The sequence below is a fragment of the Temnothorax americanus genome, unplaced genomic scaffold (genome assembly GCF_048541705.1).
Source record: "Temnothorax americanus isolate GAGA-0224 unplaced genomic scaffold, ASM4854170v1 Scaffold70, whole genome shotgun sequence".
Classification (NCBI taxonomy): Eukaryota; Metazoa; Arthropoda; class Insecta; order Hymenoptera; family Formicidae; genus Temnothorax; species Temnothorax americanus.
This window is the reverse complement of record NW_027509793.1, coordinates 108,639-132,350: the sequence shown is the minus strand read 5'-3', so window position 1 is coordinate 132,350 and position 23,712 is coordinate 108,639. Positions and strand designations below refer to the sequence as shown.

The 23,712-nt window shown below is 40.6% G+C and overlaps 1 protein-coding gene and 1 long non-coding RNA gene across 2 annotated transcripts in view; one reads left to right on the top strand and one right to left on the bottom strand.

Moving 5' to 3' along the window:
- The window catches only part of LOC143906407 (uncharacterized), a 186,325-nt gene that overhangs the window by 107,435 nt on the left and 55,178 nt on the right, over positions 1-23,712 (top strand). The gene's annotated exons all lie outside the window — the stretch shown is intronic.
- On the bottom strand, positions 10,531-14,438 carry LOC143906411 (uncharacterized). Its single transcript, XR_013259507.1, has 3 exons — positions 14,373-14,438; positions 13,593-13,795; positions 10,531-10,698 (listed from the first exon to the last, which is right to left on the bottom strand). It is a non-coding gene; the product is annotated as an uncharacterized LOC143906411 (long non-coding RNA).

Sequence of the window (23,712 nt, the reverse complement as noted above, 5' to 3'; positions counted from 1 at the left end):
ATAGCGTTTGAAGTCTTAAGTACAGGTTGAAAATTACGTAGTTCAAACCTACAAAATGCCTTCAAAGTTTAATGACTTTAAAGTTATACATTAGGTTGTAAACGACTAAATTTTGATCAAAGGTATGCCTTCAAAGTCGATTCAACTTATAAGTCAAAATTAGACCCCCATTTGATGGAAATGTGACCTGGTTGTATTACCTAATTTCAATTTCGTAGGCGATATGACTTAATTGGTCAGGATTACCTAATTTTTACCATATATAAGTCCTGTGTGTTTGACTTGACTAATAGGGAATATTTTAGGCGCGAAATAAACCTCGCGGCCGTACTACGAGTTAACTACAAAGTTGAGATTACCACGGAAAATGACCTATAAGGGAAATTAGTCCGAGTTTAGGTCGAAATGCCCAGCAAAATTGCCCTGAGAGTTAGTTATTGGTCTTGGACCTTAAATTATTGAAAGTTACCATAACCTATCTATAATTATTGTACGTATCGATTCCTGTTTGCTGATAAATAATTTTGTAAGACCTTTTGATAAATGAATAATTTGAGGTTAACGCCCGACACAAACTAATATCTTCCTACTGTATTTTTCTCATTGTACAAGGCTTGCGATCGTTATGCTAGGAAACGCAAACACACGGGAATTAATTCGGCGCTCGTCACCCGGGGGGATGAGATTTTTCAAGAAGTTACAAAGTACAGAAGAAACTCTCTATATTGTAATAAATAAAATAATCGAGACGATTCGCGCGAGCAACAGCGAATTTGCGAGAAAGAGTCGTTACAGAACAAAATACGTTCGCACTCGACCGCGTCACACGGTGAACTCATGATCAATGTTTACGTTCGCGGCACAGCCGACCGGCATTTATCGATATATCGATCCACAGATCTCGAAGCACGCCGTGTCTCGAAGTCGATCTTTGAAGTCAATTTAACTTATAAATAGGGAAATCAGACTTATTAGTCAAAATGCCTTATTGATCGACAAGACGATTTTAAAGTCAACGACTTTGAAGTAAAAATGCCCTAATTAAGGAAATCTGCCCTCAAAATTTAGTATTTGGTTTTCACAGTAGAGAAATTCGACTTACAGGTCGAAATTCAGACGAAAACGTTAAATCAGCCATTATTATGAGAACCAGTATGTCTGCCATGATACATCAAAACGCTTTCTAAAATTATAGGCATTATAAAATAAATTATATTATATCTTTCAGAGTAACTAAGAATTAAAAAAAAATCTATTTTGCGATACTTTTCACTTTAGGTGCAAGATTAAAATATTTTTATTGTGCTAAATGCAAAAAATATTATTGCTAAATAATTAACGATTAATTAATAATTGCTTAAATTATTTATTTTCGACATCGCGTTGCTTTTAACGAAGTAAAATAAAATTCTGTACAGAAAATTTTCTTTCGCACTTATATTTCTGTTACATGTCACACGATATTCAGTTTCAAAACCGACGTAGTGGTGGACTCTATTAATATTTTACTCCGAGTTTCCATGGCTGGTTTGAACCATATGCTATGACTGTAGCATAGACCCGTCTTGGTAGAACTAATATGGAATATATATTTTTTCGTGATGTGCAGCGCTGCCATCTACTAGATGTCTCAAAGACAAAAGTTAGGTCGAAGAGAGGGCACAAATTGGTCAAAATTACCAAAATATTACCGATATTCGACCTTCTGATAGGTCCATTTCACCGAATCAGACTATGACTTGTAAGGCGAAATGCCTTGCATTACCTAATTTCAACCGTAAAATTACTTCAACTTTATTCCCCACTTACCTTCTTTCGACGTCGATTCGACGTAAGTTGGGCTTGGTCGAACAGACTTTTGAACCTATCAGAAGGTCAAATAAACGTAATTTCGCACTATTTTGCTGCTTGGGTTTTAATGCAATTTTCTCGAGAATTAATTAAAATGCCTGTAAAATATCTGCCTGTAAAATATCTGCGTTCGTACGGTGTGCTAGATGCCGTGAAACTTACTGTTTCCCTTACTTTTACGATGAATATCATCCTGGTTCGTGCAATATTGACGTGTAAAACGACTGTATACAATATATTTTAAACTATATATTTCATATCATATAATTCACTTTTAAAAATTAAACAATATTTTTATTAATATCATTTTTGCGCTGTATTTTCTCGTAATTTTCAAAAATATAAAATTATTTTATTTCCTACCTGACGTTTTTCATTTTTGTACCAATATTCAAAATAAAAAGGTGTAAACTTTTCATTGAAAACGAAATTGAAAACGATTAAATATTAATTAACGTGAATTTGATAAATTTTACATTAAAATTAAAATTCTGTGTACCATAGCGCGCTCGGAATTCTTCAAAGTCGATTTTCTCGAGTTTTTCTGAAAAACCTTAATACTTTGGGAAATTGATGTCCGAATGATAACTCTCAAGTACAGTAAGTACAAAAAAAACAAAAATCCGTTAGCCTGAAGGTCCCCGTAAGTCCCGAGGGGTAATTTTTTTCCGGAAATTGGCAGTTTTCGCGGGAGTTCTGGTGGCCCCCCGAAGAGTTCTATTGAAAACTATTAGGGTCCGAAGCGCTCCGACCGATAATTCAAAAGTAACAGCCCTCCAAAGGGTCACCCCTAAAATTAAAAAATTATTTATACATTCGTTGGAATACTACAACATTATCAGTTATTACGGAGCACAGAATTAATTTTGACCATGAATTTGATTGGGAGAACGTCAAGATTCTTGACAGAGAGAGATTTGCTTTAAAAAGATCGGTGTCGGAAATGACTCATATCAGACTGCAAAAAAACAGTATCAATTTGCAAACTGATACTGATTTCCTTCATCATGCTTATGCTTCTGTTCTTGAAAAATTGTAAATCATGCTCATTGGTAATACATACGCCTTTCTTTTAGTGACTTCACATGTCCCTATGTTTATACTGTCTATCCTTCATTTTTCTCACTGTTTATTTTGCCACGGTTAGTAAATGTGTATCATGACTCTTCAAAATTTTTATACGTTAGAAATTTCTAAGCCGTCGTCCTGATAAGCACGTTGATTTCGCTTCTGATATTGAACTCGTTCTATTGCGATTAATTTATATTTCCTCGCTATGGCTTGTAATACTCTCCTTCTCTTTGGCTTTCGGGTGAGTCTCTATAACATCTGTTACTTTATTTACGGCGATCTTGGCCTTTTTACCATTGTTATGTCGTTACAGACAGGAATTCGTTTGCCAAAGTATCGGATCTGTAAATTCTGAGACTCGCTGTACCGGCTTTGGTGAATAAGAGTAAATGGTTTTTGTTATACTTCACTGAAGATGGCTCAATCCCGAGCCGAAACGTATGAGTTTTATTAAATATAATGTTTACTAGAATCACTTATGATTCCTTCGCACGGATAACCGCGTCTGACTCCCATAGCCGTTTTTTTTCCTTTCTATTTAAATCTTGGGGAGTCCCTTACAAATTTTTGATTTTTAATTACGCTGGCTGGAAGATATGCGTCAATACACATATTTTGAATTTATTTTTGACACCTTTGGACATCAGATTGTCCTGACATTGAAACAATGAATCAAAGCCAAGAGTCCAAGAGGACTAACATCAAGAGTAAATTCCGCATTAGATTTTTAAAATTTTGTTTGCTTAATGACATTACTCCACAACATCTTTTTCGATATAATAATTGTACTCCGTATTTTTCGCATCAAAATATTATCGTGAAGTTCAGACGTTTAACCAGTGCATTTACTTCAAAACTTCTTAAAATTGAGATCAACGATGCGTACAGGACTGTTAACAAATCACAAACGCGGATTTTCTATCTCACTAAACAAATTTCACGGCATTTACCCATGTATATATATAATGAATTTTTTAATACACAAATGAACGCTATGTCTAGGTTACGGAAATTGGAGCAGAGCAACTTGGACAAATAATTCGAGTGGCTAATTCGGAAACATAACCTGGATAAGCTAAATAATATTAAGCCTATCCATTACATTGTCAAGTCGTCTGTTACCTGTTCGACTAAGGCTCTCAACACTAATTTGACAGAAAATTACAATATTTTCTTAAAACCCCGTGACTTTTCGGACAATGAAAGTGGCTCTCTTTTGAATACGTTAAAAGACAAATGGTTTATCAATTTGACTTCCATTCAGATTCCGGATAATGTTCAGTGTCTGTTGCAGTTGGGAGACAATTTCTCGTTGCCTTCTTATAACAAAAAGAATATTATTATTGAACTTCTTAAAAGCATTGAAGGCAGTAACAGTAAAATGCACGTTAATACTCTGTTAAACATTAGAAATCGTTCGATCCCGATTATCAATAGTATCTTTTCGTCTTCAAGTGAGAAGTCTCCACTTTATTTGCTGCTCTCACAATCCGTTCGTTCTACTAAGCAATTTATCAATGATAATCCTGACATTCTTTTTACCAGAGCCGATAAAGGTAACTGCACGGTCGCTATGAATAGAGACGATTATTTACTGAAAATGACAGAATTATTACAAGACTCGAATACCTATGTCCAGGTTGCTAAAGATCCTACCAATACTCTTTCTAAGAATGTTAGAGACGTTCTGGTGAGATGGAAGAATTGTAAATACATATCGGAAATTAGATATAAGCAATTACTTTGCAGTGACGGGATTTTGCCGAGAGCTTACGGATTGCCAAAAATTTACAAACCCGGAAACCCGCTGAGGATTATTGTCTCTTCTATTGACAGTCCAACATACCCAGTAGCTGAGTTTTTGCGTAGGATTATTTCTGAGAGTCTTCCCAAACCGTACAGTCATGTCGAGAATAGCTTCGAGCTAGTGAATAAACTAAACGGGATGGAGATTAGCGATGAGTTTTCCTTGATTTCGTTGGATGTGGTCTCCCTATTCATCAATATACCTACTGAACTTGTGATTCAAAGCGTGTCTTTAAGATGGCCGACCATCGCGACTAATTGTCAGATCCCAAAAGAAGAGTTTTTGAAGACCTTAGAATTAATCCTAAACACTCAACTTATTTTTTGTTCAATAAAATTATTTACAAACAGAAATTTGGTACTCCGATGGGCTCTCCGTTGTCCCCAATTGCTGCGGATCTGGTGATGCAGGATTTGGAGAGCAGGGCGTTGCAGATTTTAAACTTTTATTTACCTTTTTATTACCGTTATGTAGACGATGTTGCTATGGCGGCACCGAAAGATTCCATTGACTCTATTTTGACAGTTTTTGACAGATTGCAAAGAATCACTTATGATTCCTTACGCACGGATAACCGCGTCTGACTCCCATAGCCGTTTTTTCCCTTTTTATTTAAAAAATTATTTTACCTGAGTTCTCGCTGGAATTCTGGTGGCCCCCCCGAAGAGTTCTATCAAAAACTATAAGGGTCCGAAGCGCTCCAACCAATATTTCAAAAGTTACAGCCTCTCAAAGTACCGCAATTAAAATTAAAAAATTATTTTATCAGAATTCTCGCTGGAGTTCTGGTGGCCCCCCGAGGAGTACTATCGAAAATTATAAGGGTCCGAAACGCTCCGACCAATATTTCAAAAGTTACAGCCTTTTAAAGTGCAACCCCTAAAATTAAACAATTTTTTTCAGGAGTTTTGACAGAAGTTTTGGTCGCCCCGAAGAGTTCTATCAATAAACTTTTTATAACGCACAGTCGGATTAAATGCAAATCTAGCTGGACAAAACTAGTGTTTGAAATGGTATGACTTTTCAGCCAACCGATGCTAGTTCGCTTAAAGAATCCGAATCCCGGTTTTAAGAATGTTTCGAAATTGTGTACTAATTAAAATGAAAACGTAAATAGCTTCAAACTAAAAATATTTATTTTACACTGAAGATATCTTTGTAAATTACGCAGAGCAGCAGGATGAAACGTCAGCCGAATCGGATTATAGACAAAATTGTGTAAATATCCTTAAATATATGTTATTTGATAAAAAGAATATTAAATAAACCGCAGGTTTAGTCGCAATAAGCACAATACATTTTAAGCAAGTGTGATCGCTTGATATTGAAAGCAACATATATAGTATAACGAAATATCTGAGTAATATATCACACACGTAAATTTAGAATATGAGTTAGCCAAATAATATACGCGCTATTGATTAGTAATCGTAAAGTAAAGAACACAACGAGAATCGAAGGATTTAAGAGCTAATTATCAACGCAAAATCGTGCATGAATGTTCTAGTAAATAACACTAAAAGAAAGGTTATCATTTATCAAAAAATAAACGCAAAGAATCGGAATATCTAATTAATTCACATATCTATTTTTGGTACGTCGAAAGTCAGAAGGACAAATATTATAATTAAAGATATGTGATGAACGCAAAAGATATATAAAAGGAAACTCGACACGTGCCGTTCACACGAATACATCGAGATCTATAACGTAAATGCACGGTAAATGCATGGTAAATCTGAAGAATAGTGGCCTTCTCACCGATTTCGTTCAACTTGGGCTTAATCGACGCGTTTTTGCACGAAACGACCGAATCTGGCAGAAAAAAGTGTCGTTCTGCCCCGCGAAGCGTGATATTAACGGTTAAAGTTGACAGGAATCAGGTTATGATTCCTGTCATACCGATGAGATGCAGCGACTACGACCATGCCCTGCGGCCACACGCGCATGCTCAGTGGCCGCACGCGCATGCAGCAGATCACGTGACAACAAAATGAGAAATTATCTCTGTTTAACTTTAATTTATTATTGTACTTTGGACAATGTATTTTATTACTTATCACATTATGTTCTATTAAATAATTTATTAATTTGTCATAAATTTATGTTAATATCATAAATTATGTTAATTTCCACGCTTTTTCAACCGCTGGGGAGTGCGAGGGGGGGAGGCCGAAGGCCCCCCTTCGTATTTACATGTACTTTTCATACACCAACTATTCTCTGCTTTAACAAATTATTTCTGTTACAAATATTAAGCGTTTAAGTTAACGAAACATAAATAATTTGTTAAAGCAGAGAATAGTTGGTATATGAAAAGTATACATAAATATTTACTTTTCATATATCAACTATTCTCTGCTTTAACAAATTATTTATGTTACAGATATTAAGTGTTGAAGTTAACGAAACAGAAATAAAATTGTTAAAGCAGAGAATAGTTGGTATATGAAAAGTTCATATTTACATGTACTTTTCATATACCAACTATTCTCTGCTTTAACAAATTATTTCTGTTACAGTTATTAAGCGTTTAAGTTAACAAAACATAAATAATTTGTTAAAGCAGAGAATAGTTGGTATGTGAAAAGTACACATAAATATGTATGTACTTACTCGCTACCAGTCGCTACATCGCGTCGGTATGACAGGAATCATAACCAGATAGTCGTCAACTTTAACCGTTAATATCTCGCTTCGCGGGGCAGAGCGACACTTTTTTCTGCCAGATTCGGTCGTTTCGTGCAAAAACGCGTCGATTAAGCCCAAGTTGAACGAAATCGGTGAGGAGGCCACTATTCTTCAGATTTACCCACGCCATTAACACGGAAACACCGCGTGGGCTTTTTCTCGACCAAACAATATAATCCGCACTATTGAGAGTAATTTGTATAGCAGTCGTATGACCGACTTATCCGAAGCTTGTCGGAAAGGCATTAACGAGGCGTGAGACACGCTTATCCGAATATTCAATCGGAAATAAACAGATGTACTTAGCATTGATGCAAACAGCTAATTCGCCGGGCAGACAATCTGGGATGTGGCCTCGCAATCATCACAAGGGCAAGCGTCGTCTCGTCTTTAGCTGCGAATACGTCGTACTGCTTCCTTAGCTTTATCTCCTCGGGAATGTAATTCGTCCTTTTCTTATCTTCTGTATATAACGCACGCACGCACGGTGTAACGTTCGCGTACATCCGTTCCGAAATATATCCCTTATACACCGGGAATACAAGATTATGCGGACCGAGGAATTCAGCGATTCCCGAAACGATGCTTTCGCTACCGAATGTTGCGACGATCTGCCTCGCGCGCTTTCTTCGCCGCAAGCACGGATCGGAATCAACAAAACACTATCGGCTTAACCTTCCTCGCCGCGCTCCCCTAGCCTTTGTCGCTACCCGAGCGCTGTTGCTAACTTCTTCTATCTCGCTCTATTTTACAACTATCTAAACAACTAGAAAAAATCAATATTTTTTAAATAAATCAAATAACGTAGTAAAATATTATTTATGTTTTTATAATGCAGGTTATATCATAATAAGGCCGGTAAAATATTCTGATTGTGTTATAACAAAGCCTATAATAACAGTTTCTCAGAGCAGCTAGTTACTGGAAAATTATATTGTCTTTACATAATTATGAAAGTATATTTTTGCAATTAAATTGCAATATTTTTGTGTTTGTTTAAAAGGTTAAATTACGTTTTTTTCAGTTTACGTTGTGTTTTACTTTAATTCTTGTATGTTTAAATAAATTTAATGAAATGTAACTATTACTTTTTATTGTGTAATTAGTATACATTATTGAGTAGAAAAAGCTTCATTCAGCTTCATCCAAAAAAATCAAACCATAATTAGATTCTTTGTAGTACATATTTTAAGGACTATATAAATAATGTGTTACTTTTTGCAACTTTTGGAAATATTCTATTTTTTAACAGTAGATTTTTTTAAGTGCAATGCGTAAATAATATTGAAAAATTATTCAAGGGGGTAGAGAGATTTTATAAACATTTTATATTGTGAATAAAATTAGATTTTTTTGTTCCACCAAACTTAAATAAATAATTTTTATCTTTTATGAAAAATTAATTCCGTAATTTGGATAATTTTTCAATCATATTTACGCACTTACAAAAATCTACTGTTAGAAGGTGGAATATTTGCAAAAGTTGTCATTTTATACAGTGCTTAAAATATGTACTACAAAGAATCTAATAATTGATTATCTTGGTTAAAGTCGGAAAAAGTTTTTTCTATGCAAAAATGCATACTAGTTACACAATAAAAAGTAATACTTACTTTTCATTAAATTTTTTTGAACATACAAGAATTAAAATAAAACACAACGTACACTAAAAAAACGTAATTTACCCTTTTAAACAAACACAAAAATATTACAATTTAATTGCAATAATATACTTTTATAATTATGTAAAAACACAGTATAATTTTCCAATAACTAGTTGCTCTGAGAAACTTTGTTATTATGAGCTTTGTCATAACATCAGAATATTTTACCGGCCTTATTATGATATAATCTGCATTCTACAAGTATAATACTTTACTATGTTATTTGATTTATTTAAAAATAATAATTTTTTTTAGTTTTGTCTAGCTAGATTTCCATTTCAGCCCACTGTGTGACGCAAAGCGCTACGATCAATATTTAAAAAGATACATTGACTCTAAGTACGCACTTTAAAAAATTTCTGCTTATCTGTATGTAGAGTGGCAAAAACAGTAATTAACTCGAGCTTGAAAAAGAAACTATTTTCTATATAATTATAAGTAGGAAAAGGAGTTTGACGAAATATATATTGCACTGATTATTTTTTAATTATATTTTTATTAAAACGGATTGACGTTGTGAAGAAATTGGTATAATGGTCCGTTGTATCCACCCCCGCAGCCACCCATGTGGCCACCTCTCTGGCCACCCCCGTAGCCAGCCATGTGGCCACCTCTTTGGCCACCTCTGTAGCCACCCATGTGGCCACCTCTCTGGCCACCCCTGTAGCCTCGATGTCCTCGCCCTGCTCCTCTCCAGCTTCCTCCTCCTCTTGTCCCTCTCCAGCTTCTCTGCCCTCCTCTACCCCTCGCTCGCTGCGCTCTTGAGAAATAATAACTACACGGAAATGTAACAATCAAAGCAATAGATTACTTAACTAAATAGCAATGACTTAAAAAAAAAAGGGTGAAAAATCGCCATTTTGTGCCCTTAGCGGGAACCTGTAAAACACACTTTGCTACAGGTGAGGTTGAAAAAATAGGAAATAATCTTTTTACCAGGAAACTGCGGGAATTATTTTAGAAGCGATAATGAATGTCTTTAAAATGTATGTCAAAATAGCTGTGTTTGAGCAGTTTAACAAGCATTACATTTCCATTTAATAAATTTTACACCACTCAAAAAGTACTAGGCAAATAAAAATATATAGACAAAATTTGTTGAAATTATTTAGTAGAGAAAGATGATGCACTACAAAATAGGAGAATTCCCATTTAAAAAATTTACTTGAGCTCTACTGGGCCCAACAAATAAAAATGCAGTTAAACTGCTTAAACACAGCTATTTTGACACACATTTTAAAGACATTTATCGCTTCTAAAATATTTCCCTCAATTTCCTGGTGAAAAATTATTATTTCCTTCTTCTTTCAGCCTAAAAAAGGATAGCAAAGCGTGTTTTACAGGTTTCTGTTTAGGGCACAAAATGGTGACTTTTACATCCCCTTCTTTAAGTAATTGTAATGTGGTCAATGTAACTTACATCTGGTTTCTTTCGTCCAGTTTCCGTCCTCCTTTTTGTCCCCTTTTTTTTATTTCTGTCCTTTATTTTCTTTATTTTCCTCTCTCTCTGTCTCATCCTCATCTTCATCCTCATCCTCTTTTGTAATATCCATTTCTTCTATATTTCTTTCTTTGGCTACGTGTTTCTTTCTGTCTCGTTCCTCTCTCCGTTTCCTAAATCATTTATATTTATAATAAACAAAATTACATGAATTGTGTTGCTACAACTATACAGATTGAATCAGGACCTGTGCAACAAACTCTGAGGAACAATAGATCTCGCAGAAAAGATCATTTTTTGTCAAACAACCCCTATACGCGTCGTTTAGAGGAGTTACAACCGCGCAGACAAGACTTAGGTGACATTTATTACAATTATGAGATGTATTATTTATTTATTGTTTCAAGTACTGTCACGACTTTTTCACTCCCGGACCGCTCCGGGACGTGTGCCGGATCAAAAGGAGTAAGGAGAACGGGATGACGGGCCTCTCCGACGATTCCCTCGCACCTCCGACACTTCGCGAAACGATTTTACCGTTGGGCGCCAGACGCGTCAACGCGCGTCCGCGAAATCGCGAAAGAAAGCCAACACGAGACGCAAAGCGAGACGTGCGGATGTGCGAGGAATCGGCTAGCTCGACCTAAGGGCTGGGGCGGGGGTGATGAAGGGCGGCGCGATATTCGGCGGGGTGACACGCCATAAATAAGGCCACGAACTCAAGCAATTAACAAATCAAAATAACATTTATTCGTTAGAATTTCACGCGTGAACCAATAAAAGCCGAGTCGGCTTCGGTCGGTCAGACAAATCATATCATCAGTCGCGCGAGCGTCAGAAATGAAACAAAAGAATTAGTAATAGCGCGGACACCAGAATAAACGAGGTACTGCGTTATCGTATAGTAACGCTCAGAAGGCGCTGCGATTATCTCAGAACAGTATGACAAAACTTACAAGTAATATGGAACATCGACGGTAAACACGAAATAAGCACGGAATTAGAAAATAAGATCTCGCAGGAAAAGTCGCGACAGGACGATACCTCACGCTCGGAGTGCGTGAACGCAACGCCGGGAGTCGCGCGAGAATTCTGTCGCCAATTATCTTAAGCCTAACGCAAGTATGAATCGTGGCGTAAGCCACGTCCCAACGTAATGAGGATCGAACGCAACACAATAACGCGAGATCAATTTTGGCGCAATCGCAAGGAGACGCGAAAATACGGACTTAATCTAACGCGAGAAATGACCAAAGGTAGCGCCAGTCATTCGGGCAAAGACAATACTGTCCTCAGGGATTTCCGAACGCGAAAACGGGACGCCGAGGCAATCGGCGTAGCGCGAAATACTGGAAGAAACGCGAGGAACCTGTGCGGGATTACCGCGAGCAATAATAACACGCAATCACCGAACAACGCATCCGAACATAACTACCCTAACACGCACGATTCTCTGAGGCAATTAGCTACTCATAGACGGCCGATTAACGCGAATGATGTGCCGACGCATGCGAAATTCCACAAGAGCAATGTTTGGTAATTTGATACGCCGGGAACACGGAAAGCGCGAGGCACAACCACGAGCGCGGACATTATGCGAAACGGACGCGCAGCAACAGACTTCGCCACGAATCTATCGCGATCTCCAAAGGCTCGCAATCGCGTCTTTACTTCAATTCCGCGGCCACGATACCATCCCGAGGCCCTTCGCTCTCGCTGTCGATCGCCATTCGATACGCGGTCTCAAGGGACCGCACGCGTCGCGATATTACAACGTTATCCCGGACGAGAGCGTGCACCGGAGGGCGGCGTCGTGGCGTTACATTTCGCGATTAATTACTGCGGGCAACCTCACCGGTGTGATGTCTCCTCGTAGGGCTCCTTGCCGTCACCTCGTATGGAGGATCGCCGCAGCGCAACAGATTTTCCCGACTCGGGGCGGCTATCGCGTAGCTTTTAAAAAAAACGTTCGCACTCGCCGACGGACGACCAGAGAGTGTCTCGCTAGATTCGCTCGATAACGGAATCGATGCGGCACCCCCTTCCGTAGGGGCGTGCCAACCAATCGAGAGCGAGCTTGCAAGCTCGCGCGATATTCTAACGCAAGATCGTCGTAAGGTGGGTCCATCGGGGGCGCGCAACGGTCCCTCAGCGGCGTAGCGACTTCTTCAATTTGTCCCTGGGCAGCGGACTAGACTTTGTTCTGACCGGTGTGCCTCCGGTTGCCCTCGGGGCGGTCATCAGTCACCCCGCGGGCCGGTATTCCGTGGAGGCAGATTGCTGAGGCCGGGTTTTCCCCGGTACCCGGGGCCCCGCTATCGGTGGCCTTGTCCATCGCTGCCCCTTTCGCCGCACGCCTGCCGCGTTGCTCTCGCCGCCCGTGATCCCTGTAGTTTCCGCTCTCGCCACCCCTCCTCGGTCCTTGGTCCTCCCGGACCCCTTTCGCTATCGGTACTCCCTCGAAGATTCGCCGTGGTGTGGGTGAGGCGCCGCGCGCATTATAATTACACATGAAAATAAAAGAATAGTCAAAACGCGGAAACGATATCGACTCTTTGGCCTCTGGAGATCTCGTCATCGCCTCTCTGGCTCGTCCCTGGGCGCAAATTTCCGCGCCTTGTGACGGCGGCGGGGCGCTGCCACGAAGCGGCGGGCCGCAACGTTACAGTACATTTGAGACAGTTTACAAGTTTTCAAAGTGTCCACCCTGAACTTGATTGTATTCTGCGCTACAGTTGGTCGCAACATGATCTCAAATGTTCGCTAGAGTCCGACAATCAATGTTACGATTGTGTCATGAATGCAATCAGGATAGATACTTTAAACGTAAACTTCTGTAAACTTTCTGCAAGTGTACTTGAAACAATAAATAAATAATTACTCATAATTGTAATAAATGTTACTTAAAACTTGTCTGCGCGGAGTTCCTAAATGACGCGTCAAAGAACATGGGTTGCTTGACAAAAAAAATAATCCTTTCTGCGCGACTTATCGTTCCTCAGCGTTTATTGCAAAGGTTACCCTGCATATGTAATTTTATAATTTAAAAATAAAGCAATATACTAACTTCTCCTTCTCCTGTTTTTCTTTGGCTGCCTGTTCTTGTTTTTTCTTTCTCTGTCTATCTATTTGTCTCCTCAAATCGTCATTTTCCTTTTCTCTGTCTCGATCTCTTTTCTTCTTATTATCTCTCGATCCCGACGGGGATCGATTCTTCTACTGCGAAAGCAGCGCAAGTTTCTCCAAGTCGTTCATCGCTTTTTTTTCGCTCTGTTTCATACACAAATTATACATTAATAAAGAAACGGTGAAATATTTTATAAATGTTTTCTAGTATTAAAAAAAATACAAAGGATAGTAAACGCTTAAAGTGTTGATTCAGACGTAACTGTGTCGTGCCCGTACCGTGACTGTACCGTGCAAAGACAGAAAGATTAGTCAATAAAAATAATAAGATTTACATAGAAATGTTTTTATGTAACCGTGACCAATGCCGGCCCGTCTGTATTCATGGTTGCACGGTTGCCATGATCGGCGAGGTTATTTTTATTACAAATACGGCTCGAGCCGGTACGAGGTGTTTTCATCGGAAACGTGTTCGAACGTAAACGTCGTACTGTGCGAGCCGTATTTGTAAAAATAACGTCGCTAATCATGGTGACCGTGAGCCATGAATACGGACCAGCCGGCACTGGTACGGTCACGATTACATATAAATATTTCTATGTAAATCTCATCGTTTTTATAAACTAATCTTTCTGTCCGTGCACGGTACAGTCACGGTAGTCACGGTACGGTCACGGTAAAGGCATGTCACAATTATGTCTGAATTGACCATAATACTCACATATGTCTCCTCACGTGCGCAGCGCAACAATGGATTGTCTTTCGATTGAGACGACTTCGATACGTGTATCGCGCGCTCTGGCGGCGCTTTCTAAAACACACACATGACGGAGACACATGTCGGATACGCATGTGCGTCCCTCAACCAATCACGTTCTTTGTCTCTGCGTGACGGCCATTTTCTTCATCTTTGCGATACGGCCATTTTCTGTACGCCTGTCATTGGCGGTTATCACCGACCAATCGTCGCGAGTGCGAGTCAATCTATTATACGTTTATGGATTGATCGCCATCCGAAGATCGAGTGAAGCAAAAGTTTAAGTTAGCGAATTCAGTGAATTTAGTGAATTCGATTGATTTCAAGGATAGGCGAGAAGAGGAAAAGTTCAGAGCTAGTATTCAAGGAGTAAGTTCTATTATTTTTCACTTAAAATATTATTGAAAAAATATTATTTTATTGTACATTTATAATGAATGTGGCATACATTTTTAGGTTAACTTTTTTTTCGGTTATACGAGTACCCCAAAATTACCGATTGTCCTTTCAGATTCTGTAGAATGAATAAAAACGTTTATACGAAAACGGTCGAATATAATGCTTGTTAAAGGAAGGCATTCAAAGTCGACCAAACAATTTGAGAAAATTTAGCACGCTCAGCCATGGTATATCGCACAGCAGTGAACGTATCATTACGTACTGCACACACTTTTCAGTGGCCAGATTAGTTGCACATTCGAGACGATTTTGGAAAGATACGCCTACTTATTCTCTCCCCTTGTTGCTCTGCTCGGCCGGCGAGCCCTACAAGTGACCGAGCGTGGCCGAGCGGAGAGGCAAGGGGAGAGAAGTAGGCGTAGCTCTCGAAAACGCTTTGAATGTGCAACTAATTGCGGCCACTTTTTCAAGGTTTTTATCCGTTATTTATCTGTAATATACTATACATACAGATTAATGTCAGCATAATTACGGATTATTACTTGCATATTGACAAACTTATTAGATATTTCTGCATACAAGATGATAAGAAAATTACTTTGAAGTTTTATTTTATTTATCTGAGATTGTTTGCTGTACATAAAGATTAATGTCAATATAGTTTCGGTATATACATATTGATTGATATTCCATAAATATGCTGACATTAACCTTTATGTATAGCAAACAATTACAGATAAATAAGATACAGCTTCAAATTAATTTTCTCATTATTGTATGATAAATTATGTGAATATCTAAAAAATGTCAATTCACGTCTGTTCGGAAGCGGACTGAGCGCGCGAGCGAGGACACGAACCGCGTAGGAAGAGACAGGCAAAGAGCAGAATTGACGGACAAGCACAGTTTATTTTCTATATACACTATTTACAAACTGTATCGCAGTTATAACGATGGTAGATATCGCGTCGCGAAAGCGCAAGCAAGCGCCGATGCAGGCAGTGCGAATAAAGCAAGCGAACGAGCGAGCAACTCTATCTATTAAGTGTACGCGAAAACAGGAGCAAGCAACTCGATATTGACAGCGGCAACTCGGGAAGCTGAGAGCGACTGTTCCCGTCGCCAAGAGCGCGTGTCTCTTTAAGCTCTCGGGGGCTTCTCGCAAATTCGAGGCTTTTCGATACACGCTTAACCGAGAGAAGTCCCCGAGAGATGAGCGATCGATAATTATAAACAGAGGAAACAAAGCGAACAAGGAATGCTTTGTCTCGACTGTTTACTCATTTAAACGTCCCGTCGAAAGTCACGGCGATATTGCTCAAGTCTCGTTGCTCGCAATTGCCGTGCTGAATATTTTCGACTTCGCTATCGTTAAACGTTTAAGCAATCTTAAACAACGTCCACTACTGTGCGATGTACCATGCCTGAGCGTGTCAGATTTTTGCTAATTAATCAACTTTAAGGGTCCATTCTACCTTGATGAGTCTTTTAGAGGCATTTTTCTGCGAATTTTTTTTAGGCAACGTAAAACAGACATTAAAACCATTTTTTTGCATAATATTTATCTATCTTTTGTCAACATTTTTCTAAGATTTCATATTAAGTGCTGCATGCTTCATTTCTATGGCGCGTGAATATTTTACAACTAATCAATTTTGTATAAAAATATTTGAAAAATGTTGACAAAAGATAGATAAATGTGCAAAATTATGCAAAAAGAATGGTTTTGACAACTTTTTAACCTTACCTAACAAAAATTTGCAAAAAAGTGCCTCTTTTTGAGTCAACAAGATTGAATGGACCCTTAAAGAAGGAAAAGCAAGCTGGATGGTTAAAACAGTATTTTTCGGGAAATAATTACAAAGGAATTAATAAAGATACTAAAAGAGTTTTTTAATCTTATTCTATGTACTTTCTAATATTTAAAAAGAAATCTTAACGCAGATAGGATTATAAGTTTAAGTGCAGCAGCTGCCAACACGGTCCTTGCTTTTTTTAGGGGTGGTCAACAGAACGTCTCATAGGCCGGTATTCATAATTGGACCTTTTATATTTAAGACCGCCTCTTCAGTATACAATCTTAAGATGGCATAAACCAATCACAGAGCCGTATTAGCATCTGAAGAAGGTTGGTTGCCGTCACGTTGCAAGACAGGCGGCGCATAGTGAGGCTAAATGAAAATTTGTTTCTGAAATTTAAACCAATTTTGATGCTTTTGTTAAATGAAAGGTAATTGTTGAATTAGATTTTTTATTTTTTATTTCTCTTTATTTAAATCAAACAAAGAAGTTAGATTTAGAAAATTTTCAATCAAACTATCTCATTTAATTTAACATCGGAGATAAATATTGATATTGAACTTAAATGTTTAAACCCTGATTAGGCTTGAAAATACCTTAGACTAACAAAGTCTCACTAAATTTTACCTTATCTTAACAAACAAGATTAATTAAAATTAATTAAAATTAATTAATTAAAATAGCACTAGATTTTAGTTAATAAAAACTGCTGAATAAAGTAAGACTGAAGTATTTCTATTATGTGATTAATTTTTTTATTAATTATTATTAATGAATTTTAAGTTAAAGTTTTGAGCGTCCGCATCTATTGGAATTGGACCGAATGCAGTACGAAGACTACTTATATAAGGATCTGAAGATCAATAGCTTATTTAGAATGTCTTCGTTTGTTACCAATCTGTTGTGTTTTCGTGTATTACATTCTGTAAAATGTTTAAAACCTATATTGCTACAGTTAAACGGCTGATCACGCACTTTTTTATAATGACTCATAAACGTATCAACATATGATTGGACGTAGTATTTGGGAACAAGAATTAGCTCTATCAACTCTTGAATGAGAATTAACGAAGATTAACGTTATCGACTCTTGATCAGCTACATCTTTATATAAATAGGTCTTTATACATATAAGTAGTTTTCATATTGAGTGGAAGCATTCTGCCCATCTCAAAGGCTCAAAACTTAGTAATAACTTAAAGTTTATTAATATTTAATAAAATAATTAATTACATAATAGAAATACTTCAGTCTTACTTTATTCAGCAGTTTTTATTAACTAACATCAGGTGCTATTTCTATCAATTTCGTTTGTTAAAGTAAGATTTAGTAAAATTTTGTCAGTCTAAGATTTTTTCAAGCTTAATCAGTGTTTAATCATTTAAGTTCAATATCAATATCTGCCCTCGACGTTAAATTAAATAAGATATCTAATTTTTTATTGAAAAGCCAGTAAAATAATGACATATGGCGATGATTTACCACCAACTTTATATATACAACAGTTTTGCGCAAAGCTAAACAAGAGGAAATGGATAAACGTTTACAGCTGGAAAATACAGATCCATTAAAAAATTTACAATTTGCAAAGCACATTAGATGTGCTGGTACTATTCGTAGTATAGGAATGGATCCCTTTTTTGTATGTACTACACTCCAGAGCAACTGCATCTGTACAAAACAGCCTATAAAGGTAAGAACAGTCTTATGGCAATAGATGCTACAGGAGGTATAGGAAAGAAATTACGTCTTCCTAAATAAAAAATCTCAACATTTATACTTATCAACAAATTAATTAAAAGACGGCAATACGAGTCAAGCGCGGTAAGTGGTGCGCAACTAGAGAATTAATAGTTACAGAAGTAACGAATTACATACAATGTATATACGTATATACATATATTCCAACTTAAGGGGTTAGTCTACTCGAGAATGGTCAAAAAATCGATTTTTTTTTATTGGCTTAAAAAATCCTTTGAACCCTCTAGAATAAGGGACAAAAAGTCTTATACCTGCCAGAACTCGTTTTCATTGAAATTTCGAGCTCCTACCCAAGCGCTCCGGAGTGCTCCGAAACGCCTATCTGCTGCAAATCGTTACCTGTTCGGCGGGTACAACATAACGATTTACCATTCAATTTTGAATTTCTCTAATACACTAACGACACCAACAGATGTCGTTAAAAATACTTTATAGTCAGTCAGAAGTATTTTCAACAGACAGCACGCCAGTATTGCATCATTTTGCTCTGAAACGAGTGTTTAGTGGCGCGAAAACCGTGGAAGTGGCATCGTATTTTGCAGCAAGCATTTTTAATCACGGGTACGAGAGTATTCTACAAATGATGGACGTCCTGAACTTACAAATTGGGCCAAATGCCGTCGAAATGTGCGATAAAGCGGATGAGCTGCGAATTGCGATTGCTGACAAGCGGTCGTTCGAGACCTCCAAACAAGAAAGAATTAATAGAAGAATAGCACAATCGGCTCTCGAAGAGAATTTTTACGAGGTGGAAGGTTTACTGTATGACGCAGGAATGGCTGATTAACGGTAAGACGCTTAAAATGCAATTTTTCACTCAAAAAACTAGTACCGAAACTTTAAACGCGTTTTTCTCAAAACTATGTTTTTCAAAACGGTGTACACGATATCTCGAGTTCTAATCGATGAATCGACTTCAAATTTGGTACACATATTCTATGGAATAGTAGTTACGGAATGACGAACGATTTTATCATTATAATATTTTGTTCAATAATTATTAATAATAATAACACGTAATTTGAGTCCAAAAATGCAGCAAAAAATTCAGGAATTTTTTTCTTGACGCCAAAAACAAGGAGAGAAAAAACGCTTCGTCATTCCGTAGACAATACAATATAGTTTATGACTATATTTTTTTTTTGGTTTCAGACCATCCACATTCCAGAAACCATGTACACCGTTTGACCACCTCTAAAAAACATGGTTGCGCGCGAAGGAGTGCCTCATCGCCATCTTAAAATTTTTCAACGCATAAAAATTTGGACATGTTCTCGAAACTTTAACAAAGAAAGTAAAAAAAAAACATTCATTTATCACCGATACTTCGTCTGAAATTAATTCTTGAAAATTCGCCTGTTTTTGGCTCTCTCGAGTAGACTAACCCCTTAATAAACTGCGCGCCAATTGTTTGTCGGACTTGAAACACAGTTATCGTTGGAACATTAATACCCTTCCCTCCCCGGAATTAAATCTATACGATTTAATTATTTAAAAAACTAAAGAAATTATTGCGAAAAATATTACCTCAGCCAGGATTCGAACCTGGAACCTCCCTCATTCCGTGAAGGGCGTAGTACCAATTCGACTACCGAGGCATGTGGTAATATTTATCGCAATAACAGCGTTGATAAGTTTAACAAGCGCATGTTTCAGCTTGCGTAGATTCAAATATATCACTAGACTCGTGAAAATATCAACAAATTAATTAAAAGACGGCGATACGAGTCAAGCGCGGTAAGTGGTACGCAACTAGAGAATTAATAGTTACAGAAGTAACGAATTACAATGTATATACGTATATACATATATTCCAACTTAATAAACATATAGATTTAATTCCGGGGAGGGAAGAGTATTAATGTTCCAACGATAACTGTGTTTCAAGTCCGACAAACAATCGGCGCGCAGTTTATTAAGTTGGAATATATGTTGTGACGTGACATTTGTCGCGTCCTCCGCCCAGACGGTAGCTCGGCCGAGGGGAAGGTTCAGGGTGGCGCCTCGACTCGAGTCGAGGAAGGGCCACTTGCGCTAACTAACTTTTTTAGGCGAATTTCTATAGGGACGACAGGTGGTGCCGGAGCGTGGGATCCGGACTCAATGTACCGACGTTAGTCGCGACGAGGGACGACCGGGCGCTCGGGGGACGGACGGCGGGGGGGTCGGACCGACGGGCGGGCTACTAGGGCCTGCCGCTGGAGAAGCGCCAGGGATGTCTCGCACAGCATAGCACGGCCCCACCGCAGCATAAACACGGGTGCACCACCGCGACTGCAGCGCGGGTGGGCGACCCGCACACTCTCCTCGACGGCGCCCCGAGGGCCGGGCGGGAAGCCGCGAGGGGCCAGCGCGCAACCAGCAGCCAAATCGAACGGGCCGCGTGAAAATAGCGGAAAATTGTCTGCAACGTCGCGAACAGGGCGACGCACACGACCAATCGGCGGGGCGGAAGAAACGCGAGCTTGAGGGCGCAAGTGCGGGGGCCCGGTGTAGTCCCGCCGAACTGACCGCTCCTCACTGTCGATCGAGCCGCCAGCGAGGAGCCACACCTGGACGAGCGCCCCCGACGCCGCCGAGCAGCAGCGAGCAGCCAGAACTGTAAGATCTCCACTCCGGTGCCGCCAAGTAATTGTGGGCTCGATTTCGGTCGCGACCCGGCGCAAGTAAGCGTATATCGATTAGATTACCGTGTGGATCGGCCTGTTCGCGTGCCGTACTTAGATACCGGCTCCCGCCGTCGTGGGTGCCGGGAACATTATCGCGACTGTTTGTCGGGATCTCGGGCCCGTGACCGGCCGAGATCGTAGCCAGAAGTCTCTCGGAAAGCCCTACTCGAAAGCTCGCGTACGATCGGCAGTCAATTCGCGGCTATCGTTGTGCGTGTTTTGTGAATCGTGGACGGGGGCGTGCCGCGGGCGGTACACTCCGGTGCATATTGTGTTTAGAGTTGCGTATTTGGGTATATTGTTGCGTGTCGTGTACGGAAGCCCCGTGTGCATGTCGGGAGGGACCGCGCCGAGCATCTCGTGGTGCATTGCGAGCCTCGCGGATATTTTGCGTCGCGTGCGCGGGCAAATATCGTCGCGCCGGCTCGAGGAAGGATCTCGCGAGCGCGCCATTGCGTGGCGTCGCGTATATTGTGCCGTGCGTGTGCGAATCGTTGATGTCGAGTCGGTGAGAATTGTCATGTCGGGTGGATAAAGATCGTTCACGTCGTGCGTATAAGAATCGCCGTGCATTCGGAATCGGGGGATTAAGACGGGGGCGAACATCACGCACTTTGCGCGCGCTAACGGCCGACCCGAGTGCCGCGTTGGCACCGGCCTGTCGAGCGATATCCGGCCCCGGATTTCCGGTATGATTTATCCGCTAATTTTGTGAAATATATCTAATTACTGTTGTTTATCGCCGAACTTCATTTTGTGTGTCGGTTGTGTTACGCTCCTTCTCCACTTCCACCTCTTTCGCGCGGACTTACGCCCTGAGCTCGTAACGAGGCCATTGAGGCAACGGTGAGCATTGCCGAGACGTGGTGCGCGTCTATAATCGCACCTGGCGCCCAATCATAAGGTATCGTCCAAGACCTTAGATACAAGAATTACGGTAAGGAATCGGACCTCGGTATCCCCTTTGAGCTATCGTCTGGCGGTAAGTCAATCCAATTGCAGCCGCGCTCCCTCGGCTAGCGAGACCGAGGGAAATTGGGTTGCAAAATTTTGGCGCCCAACGTGGGGCGATCTCGCTGAAATTTAAGAAGGTGGTGGAGAGCGTGCGTACACAACCATTATATGTGCTTCCCTATTCTTTTGTGTGTGCCGTTCTTTTCCGTTATCGTTTAGTTTACCGTGCCCGAAGTTGAAATTATACGTATTAGCGTGGCCCTGGGCTGTCGGTGCCGGGAAGATCGCGCGACCTTGGCCATTGAGTTCGCTGTGTTTGGTTCGCCTGCTATCAATATTTGAGTACCGCGTGCCTTTCTTTTGCCGCTTTCGCCGGATTCCTGCGTGTTTGCCCCGACCGAGATGTTATCGTTTTCGGTCTTGGTGTGAGGACTCAAATGTTATCGCGATACGTAAATTCAGCGGCGCGGAAGAGCGAAATTTATGACGAGCCGCTGGCGAGGGGGACGAAACTTTCATCAGTGCCGAATATACATCCTAGTTAGATTGGAATAATTAATCGGTCGTGTTTCATATTTAGTCATTGAAGTGTTTGACTGCTTATTTTTCGACGAGAGCCGGTGGAGTCTCGGGAGCGGTTAGCCGAGGATTGGGAGGCGTTTTCGCTGCCTCATATTTTGGGAGGGACTTTCCCGCGTTACCGAAATAAACCTTATCGTGACTAGGGCAGGAAACGGATATACGATTTTGGAATTGGGATAGGTAACGGCATTTCCTTCGCCCGTGACGGCTTCCGATATTCGCGCGGCGAGCCTGCTATTTTGTTCTGCGGCATTAATCGCCGGTCCTCCCACGGATAATAGGGGTTAGGCGATTAATAGGATATATATATTTTCGTGCGGGCCCTTTGCGGGGAAGCGGTCGGGGGTCGCGAGAGGATGCGGAGGGGCAGCCCGACGTACACGTGGATCGCGGGGTTGAATTTGGAGGAGGCCCGCCAGCACCTGGCCGATAGAGATCTCGACACCCACGGCATACTCCCCGTTTTGCGCACGCGGCTGTTAAAGTACGAGCTGGCGCAACTCCCGGATATAAATTCGCCGGCCCCGGTCGACCTCGGGGAAGGGGCAACCGACACCGCGGCAATCGGGGGGGTGCCGTTAGAATGGGAGGAGGAACTCGCGGGGGCGGAAGAGCTGCTCGCCAAGTTGGAGTTGACGCGGCCGCCACCCCGACCGAGCCTTGACTCCCGGGAGACGGAGACCCTCGCGACCGCGGGGGCGCAAAAGAAGTCGTTTCCCTCGGCGTATGAGCTCCCCCGCACGATTTTCGAGCCGACGGGGCGGTCATCGGGTTACGCGCCGGCGCGGGTGGGCGCGAGGAAGCCGAGTCATCCCTTCCCGTCGCTGCGGGCCGAGCCTAGACCGCTCACGCGGGGGTCCGCTTCCGAGGCATATAACCTCATGCGGAAGTGGGACCTCCACTTTTCGGGAAAACGAGGTAGCAACGCGGAGGCCTTTCTCGTGCGGATAAAGGAGGCCCGCGCCATTATTCCGATTGACGACGCGGACCTGTTTAAATGCCTGCCACTTTTTTGTCGGACGTGGCGTTATATTGGGTACGACTCGAGGCTGAGAACTGGCGGAATTGGGACGATTTCGAGAAGGCGTGGAGGGCCGGTTCGCCGACCCGGACTACCAGTACATGCTCCGGGAGGAGGT